The following is a 9,524-nucleotide window of genomic DNA, read 5'->3' on the forward strand; positions in this document are numbered from 1 at the left end:
CTTTAGCACGCGACGCCGCGCGGGCCTCGCGCCGTACCGGGTTGATGAAACTGTGCGCCGATTTCGTGACAACCATATCACGTCACGCTTTCCGGTCTCCCACTATCTTCCTAACATCACCTAACTTCATCTGCAGCGCCTAGAGGATGCCATCCAACCGTCGCGTTCGCTGCCTACCCCTACTCCAGTGACCTTAAACCTTTACCAACATCAAATCTTTCTCCCGCGACTCCTCTCTTCTCACCAGATGACCAAAGTAGCTGAGCTTTAACTTTAGAATTTGACCCTACAATGAGCACTCAGGGTTTATGGCCGAGAATATCGACTGATTTGATCTTCTGGCCATCCAAGGAACTCTCAAGAGTCTCTGCCATCACCACAATTCAAACGCGTCAATTGTTCGGCGATCAGCCTTCTTCAGAGTCTAACTCTCGCATCCATATATCACAACTGGAAAGAACATAGGACGAGTTATACGGATCTTGGTCGGCAGTGTAATGTATCTGCTCTTTACTAGGCGGTCAAGGCTAGCTATGGCTCTCTTTCCCAGAAGCAGGCGTCTCCTAATTTCATGGCTGCAGTCTGTTTCCGGGGTAATCTTGGAGCCCAAGAAGAAAAAATCTGTCACAGCTTCCACTTATTGTCCCTTGATGCTGCACGACTGGATAGGGCAAGACGCCATGATCTTTGTCTTTTTAATGTTCAGTTTAAGCCCAAACTTATCGCTCTCTTCTTGTACGCGCATCAGTGGTCTCTTGAGTTCCACATCACTTTCTGCCATTAAAGTGGTATCATCCGCATATATAAGGTTGTTGATACGTTTCCCCAGCAATCTTCACTCCAGCTGAAGACTCGTCCACACCGGCCTTCCTCATGATGCACTCAGCATATAGGTAAATAGGCAGGGCGACAGTATGCAGCCTTGTCTCACTCCTTTCTCAATCTGAAACCAATCAGCAAGACCATGCCCAGTTCTGACTGTGGCCTCCTGCCCTTCATACAGGTTCCTGAGGAGACAGATGAGGGGAATTGGACCTCCCACCTCTTGGAGAGCTTGCCACAATCTGCTGTAATCTGCGGAGCCCAACGCTTTCGCATAATCAATAAAGCAGAAGTAGATGGGTTTCTGGAACTCTTGCTTTTTCCATGATCCAGCGAAGGTTGGCAATCTGGTCTCTAGTTCCTCTGTCCTTGCAAAACCCAGCTTGCACGTCCGGAAGCTCCCGATCCACATACTGCTGCAGCCTACCTTGGAGGATTTTCAACATCACCTTGCTAGAATGTGAAATAAGCGCGATCGTGCGTTAGTTGGTAGAATCTTTGGCACTGCCTTTTTTTGGGATGGGGATGTAAACTGACCTCGTCCACTCCTGTGGCCACTGCAGGGTTGTCCAAATTTGCTTAAATAATGTATACAGAACGTTAACAGCGTCACCATGGTTGAGGTTTTGAAGCAACTCAGCTGGAATGCAATCAATCCCGCTAGCTTTGATCTTAACAAGGCTGGCTAAGGCCCATTCAACTTCACTCCTCAGGATTTCCGGCTCGAGATCAGTAATCACAACCGTATTATTTTGGGTTTGCACATCCGGGTCCTTCTTGTACAGTTCTGTGTATTCCTGGCACCTCTCCTTTATCTCTGAGGCTTCAGTGAGGTCCCTGCCTCGTTTGTTTTTTTATCACACCCAGCTTAGCACAGAAGCTTCCTTTGATATCATTGATACTATTCTAAATGTCGCAAAATGATTTCATTCGCAATATGAAACGGACATTCTGTAAACATGTTGCCGCTCTCGTTTTAAGACTTAAGCAATGAATGGAAATGTGATAGTTCCAAAGCGACCAAAATTTATTTAGGTTTGAGCTGGTTGGTTGGCTGGTGGGGTTTAACGTCCCAAAACAATTCAGGCTATGGGAGATGCCGTAGTGGATGACTCCGGAAATTTGACTACCTGGAGTTTTTAACGTGCACTGACATCGCACAGCACACGGGCGTCTTGCTTCCCCCCTACACCGAAAAGCGGCCGCCGAGGCCAGGATTCGGGTTGTGGAGTTTGAGTTGCGTATATTAGAGTTGGGTATAATATCACATAAGTACTAAGGCCATCATACGCCAAACCAAAGGTAAAGTGTCTCATATGAGTGAACGTCTAACCGGTTGTTATATGTTCAGTTTCTGTTAGGAATTGAACGACGCATGAAGTATTTACGAGTGCCTCTTGTCTCAGAGTATAATGAAATAAGAAGGGCTGTTTCTATGAAAGAATTGCGGGAAGTGCTTTAGCTCAGTTTTACTCATGCGCATAAACTGTGGCTTATTATCATCTCTACGCCACAAAACACGCATGCGGGTCTCTCCTGTTTCTCCAGAAAAACCTATATGTAAGGCCTGTGTCCGATTCATAGGTGGCATAAAATGACTTCAGTGACATGCTCTTGAGAAGAGCACGACTTCCATTCTACTGTGACTGGTTTTAAGTGCGGCTTATATTGTACCTCTTTATTCCATTCTACATGCCGTGTTTTTCGCAGCTAAGAGTGTACTAAATTCAAGTTATCCTTGACGGGAATGCATACTTTCTTAATTTCTTGGTGTTGTGGTTACGTAAGACACATGTCTGTTTGTCATTTTTATTGAATCCGATGTGGCTCGGAACACCGCATAACACTCCGCAATAAAATTAGTACCTACATCAAATGGTGTTTTTGAACCATTCGTATAGAATGTTCTATAATTTCTATATTTCTCGTTGAGGGTCAAGAGCTCATGTAGTAATTGTTTATGCAGTGTGCGCGTTTTGTGAAATTTTGTAAGTATGAAGTCAAAGACATTGAAAAATTATAAACCAAGGCGGCAGTGGGTGGGACAATCCGCAATATCAGATAGTGTAACGAGTAGGCTTAAGTCTTGCTAAATATCTTCAAAACGAAGGTTAAAAAGCCTGATTTCTTGGGGCCTAATAATGAACAATGCTAGGATAGGTATTTTGTAACTATTCGGTAGCAAAGGTGTTTCCTTAGTTAACGAATGTTTGTGGATGTAAGTGTAAGCATGGTTGTTCTAGTTTTCAAGCTACGACCAATTTGTTTCCACGTAAAGATTCTTTACGGGTGATATCCTGTAGGCACCAGTTGACAGACGCAAGCCTAAGTTGTGGACTAAAAGTATTGTATAAAGGTATTGTATGGTGGGAACCTCGTGCACGCCTCGTCCAAATGAGAACAACACTCTTTTGACATCTGTGGGTGGACCATCAAACCATTTGTACGGCCACGTTTGTAGTTAATTTATTAAATGGATTTGTCACTCGCAAGTTGACACATTTGAAGCTTTACATGCTATCTGCAGGTCATTGATGTAAACTGAATTCATGATGGACTTTGTAACAATTTTTGTTTTGGAGGTATTTTTTGCGATAAAGAAGGTTATACTTCAGATGCAATCATTAGGCATAGCATTCATCCCAGGAAAAGGTCCTGGCAGGGTTGCACCGAGACGCGCTTGAAATGAACGTTTGGACAAAGAGTCACTCAAGCATTTTAGCATTCTGCCGCGGATGCCGAGGGCTCATAGTTCATGTAGGATACCGAACCTCTATATTGTGTCGTAAGCTTTTTCTAAATCATAACAGATGTTATGACAAATTTGTCTAGATATAAGCGCTTCTCTAAAAGTATTTTCCAAGCGTACGAGGTGGACATGGGTCCAACATGCTTTTTTAAAGCCATAATGGCTTGTATCAAGAAGCTCGCGAGATTAACCTGCAAACATGGTTTCAGTATATAGAACGCTTTCAAACTAATGAGCGAAAGAACGCGTTAGTGCTATAGACCTATAACTGCTTGGAATAGTGTGTTTTCATGAATCAATAAAGGAACAATAATGAATTTCTTGAAAGCCAACGGTATTTTTGCAATCATACATACTGTATTATAAAATTTCAGGTTTGCCTCAATGCAGATTCGTAAAAGTGAGCCAGCATTTGATAATATATTTTATCAGTGCCTGGTGCTGTCTGCTTACCGGTAAAGAAAACGCCATTTTTTTCCTGTAGTGTAAAGAGGCACTATAGTATGGCTCATGAGCATAGCTCGTTTTAGGCACTTTTGTTTCGGCTTTGCTTGTAACATTGATAATGATTCTGAATAATGTGCTGAGCGAGGTATCAGGATAAGAGCGGGCAAACAATTGTCGAAACGGAAACAATGCGGGGAAGAACGTTTCGCCTTTAACAATTGCTTTTCAAGCAACAACAGACAAAAGATGCCCGTGGGCTAGATCAAAGAAAAACTGACATACTTTAATTGTTCATGTCACGGAGTAAGATAGGAAAACCCCAATCGAATTTCTGCTTGCAGTGTAGCAACCTCCTGTGAGTTCGTCAACGTATAAAACCACAGACAGAGGGCCTAAAAGCAATTACCGCTTGTGGACAAGGAAAGACTGTAAAATGTAAGCATCCTTTCATTTTTACTTGTTCCTTAATATGTCCTTTATACTCGCGCACGCAACTCTTATAAAAGCTGAGGCAGTGGGCTAGTTTTTAATATTGTTCAGAATTGTTTACCAGATGCTGCAATGCTTTCGGACGATTCTTTAAGTTTTTTTATTCGATTAAGGCACGTGAAGAGCACACTCAGTTTGAAAAACGTAGTCACCTCGCTGGGTATGCGCAGGTGGAAAAATGCATAAGCCCGAATATGTTATTTCCTTCACTAAAATTCTGGACGTTTGTTACTTTTAAAGTGAGATTGTTGTCTTATATCTCAATCGGCGGGCATTTCTCTAATAGGTGCAGCAAATTATCCGGCGGGTGATATGGACGCTTCACTGTATTATTTTTTTTTACAAGTTTTTATAGCACGCACTCGTCACGCTAACTACCGCTTGCACAAATACTTACTTTCCTGAGCCATGACTATAGATTTTTAAATGTGTCCTTTCAGCTCCTTATATTGACGCAGGCTTTTTTTCTCAGTGAAATAGGCATTTGGCTGCCAAGGCTTCCCTTCTTTTTTCGTGCGAATCTGTACACCATAAAGAGAAGCTTGTGGCTCACCCTTCTCTCCCTCATCGCCGTTGCCTGTGAATCCATCTGAAAGGTATTTCGTTTATTCTGTAAATACATACTTCTAGGATCAATTAAAGCGGATCATAAAAAATTCTAATTCGTAAACATGTACAAAAGCTCAAATTCAAGCTACTGCGTAACTAATATTATAAACTGATGCCTTGGGGGCACTCGGCTATTATGGTATTTGTTTTCCTAGCGACACATTTAATTGTTTTGCCTCAATTTACAGAATACAGGACAAGTAAACATGTGAAGGCTGTGATATCGGTAGACATTGGTATATACATTTGTTTCCTAAATTCCTATTCCATACGTAAAATAATGCCTTTTTTATAAAAAGTCATGCTCTTATATCTGACAGAATGAGAAGGGATGCCGTTATTGACTCGTAGTTTCCTTTTATTTTCATGTGCGTGGAAGATGGAGCCGTAATTTAAGCAGAAAGTTTTACTTCTATTCCCATAGATATATGGAGAAAAAACATCTATACCTGTAATTACACTGTTTGTTTTTTTCGACAGGACTCCTGCGCCAAGACTACATTATACACACATCCCGAAAGGTGTGTGCAGATTGCTTATCTGGCCGGACGCCTCTTTGTAGGGGATCGCCTAAAATGGAACTAGGAATCCTACCTATGGCAATTCGGCAATTCTAATCAAAGACATTAATTATGTTCATGCTGTCGCATGCGAAGACGTAAGAAGCGAAAACATGCCTACATTATACATTAGGACACCAGCTTGAAATCTGAGACCTGCGCCACGACACTTTAGGAGCAATGCAGGGAGGCCTCCTTGCAGCCTAAACAGTTCTTTTTATTAATACTTGTCCTGGTTAGTTCACCAAAGTAAACTCAGGACAAAAAAATGCCAAAAAGTAAAGGAATATGCAGCTTGCGGGCCAAAAGTGACTTGCGGACGTAAGGTTGTCACCTTCGCGTTGTCCTAAACTACAAAACAAGCTCACAAGAAACAGCTCTTATTAGATAAAGTTAGAAGAATACCAGGAAAGACGCCGTGAAAATCGAGCTCAGTATTCAAACCGTAGACTATAGGCATGGAAAGGGTAGTTGATGGTGGACCTGCGTACGTCGATGGCTGTAATTTTTGTTTATGCTCGTGTCGATGATGGCGTAGATGCGTCGCACGTATTGGAGGTATAAATGTCGCTGCCCAGCAGACACGTATTTTGTAGGCTGTGGAACGCCCTGGTGTGAAAAGCCCAAATTAAGTACCAGATTCCATGTCGCCACAGAATTATTTTATGGCAATACTGAGCACGTTCGGCTGCACATGGTATACTGACTGTAAATAATAGTTATTGTTAGCGTCTTGCAAGCGGGTGCCATTTCAACGCTTGGAGAAGTGGTTGTCGCGAAGTATTTGCATTCACTCTCTATACAAATTGTAAGTGGGAAGCGTAATATTTTGCCCGTTTGTCGCTCACGAGGAAATGGCGTGTGCATATTGGCCACCAGAAGTTTAGTAAATGAAACAAGCACTTGCAACTAAAATGTGTCACATTTTTCTAGAGTGCTCGTATCAAATGACGATTTGACTCCTTATATATCAGCTACTTCAGCATCCAAGTAATGTTCTTGTCATGATTACTTAGAGCAGTAGTATTGTTGATTTCTTTGCCCCAATCTACAGAGCGTGAAATTTTGAGTAATATGATATTTGCTGTTTGTAGCGTCTGACGCCGACGTAGGTATATCTGGCAAGACGCTAGAGACGGTGGGGAAGATACTGCAAGGCAATGACGTAGATTTGACCCAGGAAGATGTACTTGAAGCTCTACAAGTCCTGACGTCCAAAGAAGGACCTGAGGATGACGAGTACATCTGGCCCATCATCGTCCGCAGTGCTGTCGCTTATGGAGTAAAGAAGTACCTGGATAAACAAGGCTAGACAACGACTAGGATTTTATAAAACGGAACAAGGCTTAGACAACCTTCATTCAGACACGTCCGACTGCACTGTTGCAAGTACATCGCTACATACCAGCTTAAAAAAATTCTAGCCATTTTTTGGGGTATAAAGTATTCTTTTACCACAGCATGTATATTTTCTCTGATCGCCACCAACCGCGGATGACACAAACACGAGGAAATAATAACCCTGGTGAAAGGTTACTTTCGTCTAGCGCTCAAGCCCGTTCTAAAAATTGAAGGAAGGCCGAGTTAAATATACAGCATACGATTGTTAAGCGGTGCTGTATACACCTGAGTAGCCTTGCCACGCAAACAGGCACTGGATCCTGTAGGAATTACTGCTGCTTACAGTTTTCAAAGATGGGCGGCTGTTCAGAATTTACCACTGCATAAAAAGATTGTCCAGAGCTATTTCGCTTTATTTTGAACAGTAAAATTTAAATTGCCAAATTTCAAATTTTGCGACCAGCGTATGCAAGCCGTAAAAAATACATCGTATGAGTTTTCTCTATTTACTAGAACGTAAATATAACAAACTTCCAGGGTGGTACTTTAATCAGAATAAATAGGGAGCTGGAAACAGTACAGAGCACAAAATGAGCCCAGACTTTCAGCTAGTTCATTAAGTAACGTCTTCTCCAGTGACCATTCACAATAAAGTCCGGGTCTGGAGAAGCGCAACAACACAACAGGTACATTTTTCAAAGAGGAGAATCCCTAATCCGCCTTTTGCGGGAGGATGTGGCGCCATCATGCGGTAGCGGGCGAGAAACACATTGGACCGCAGTGCTGCAGACGACGCGAAAGCGCACCATACAAAAAGGCCACGCCAACGCAGGTAGAAAGCGAAAGCTTCCCGCTTTTTTGGCCTAGGGGCAGAAAGCAGTGACAGTGATTGAAGTATATCATGTTCACGCAGTATGGGGGAATGTACAGCGTTTTCACAATCCACTCATAACGGACGCATATACTATCTTCGTAATGTAAGAGCGTGTAGCGCGGGCCGTGATCGACGTGACAGAATGAGACGCGCTCAGCGTGCAGGTTTTCGGCACACAGGAGAGCCCGGAGGCAGAGAGAGGGATCTCAAAGGGCAAAGCAGCCAGGGGTTTGTTGATGCTGCAGAGCTAGGTGGAATCGTCTCCTGTGACTTGGAGCGGCGCATATGCGCGGGGTGTCTTGAGTAACCGAGCACAATGCGGTCGCCGCGGCGCCGGCATGGTGCAATGGGCGTCGCTTCCTCCTCGCGTCATCTACAATCGTGCAGCTATAGGATTTCATCTAGGAAGCTCGGCAGAGAGGCACTTATACACACGCCCTGAAAAGGTCATTGTCCCGGCCGGAATGCACACCTGCAGGAAACGCGCGGAATTTTTCTGCCAACGGATTATTCAGCGCTGTAGCCAGTTTCTGCCCTCAGGAGTCAGAACGGATGTGGTCGCAGTGGTGAAAAGGTTCTCAGTGCACAGAAAAATGTCATTCTGTTGTAAAAGTATCCACAACTTTTCTGCCTCTGCCGCGATTTCTGCGGAATCAACGACTTGGTGACAGATGTGCATCTCCTACATATCGGATGCGCATCTCGGTCAGGAACCAACCCTGTTCTACGTCCAGAGCGATCCACTTTGCAAGTGAACGAGCATGAACCCTCCAGGAGACTCATTTGTGCCGGGCGGTTTCCTTGCCGTTGCAAACGGTTGGACGAAGACGACGATAGCTTCCTAACGAAGTGCATTTGATTGCGTACACCAAAGGAACAAAATCCGAATTATTTGGCGTGCACGAAGGCGAGCCTTTAAGGTACAACAAACAAACAAAATACTGTGCGTCGTGCAAGAGTGTCAAGTGCATCATATGCTCCGAGCGGCAAAAACACAGATACTGAAGGTATGTATGCATCTGAAGGAAATATGCATGATGAAAAGTACCTACTGGAATTTGCACCCAGCCTCTAACGCACCAGTGAAAGCTGCAATGATTCTTCGGTGCGTGATTGCTTTAGTTGCGCCGGGGCCTGAAGGCGATGTATTTTGTCGTTTCTTTTCCTTATGTGCGAAAGGGCTAGGTAGCGTAGATATCACAGGCGGCTGTGTGCGCTAGGTCGTAATATTTAGCATGTTTTATCGTGGATGCCATCTGACTAACAAGAAAAAAAAAACGGCGTTTTAATGCACTGCCGTTCGCGAGCCTCATGACCAGCTCAACCAATCTGCTCGCGAACGGCGGTGCATCACAACAAACGCCCAATTTTTTTTCTTCTTTTTAATCAGGCGGCAGTCGTGATAAAACATGCTAAATATTACGGTGTGGCGCACACAGCCACCTGTGATATCTGCGCTACCCGGCCCCTTCGCACATAAAGAAAACAAACGACAAAATACATCGCCATCAGACGCGCCGAACAAATGCTTATTGCGGCTATCACTAGTGGGTTACAGGCTTAGTGCAAACTCCGGTAGATGCTTTTCATCATGCACATTTTCTTTAGATGCATACATACCTGTAACGAAGTG

This window comes from Amblyomma maculatum, chromosome 2 (assembly GCF_055883805.1).
Source record: "Amblyomma maculatum isolate TAMU_Amacu chromosome 2, ASM5588380v1, whole genome shotgun sequence".
Lineage (NCBI taxonomy): Eukaryota > Metazoa > Arthropoda > Arachnida > Ixodida > Ixodidae > Amblyomma > Amblyomma maculatum.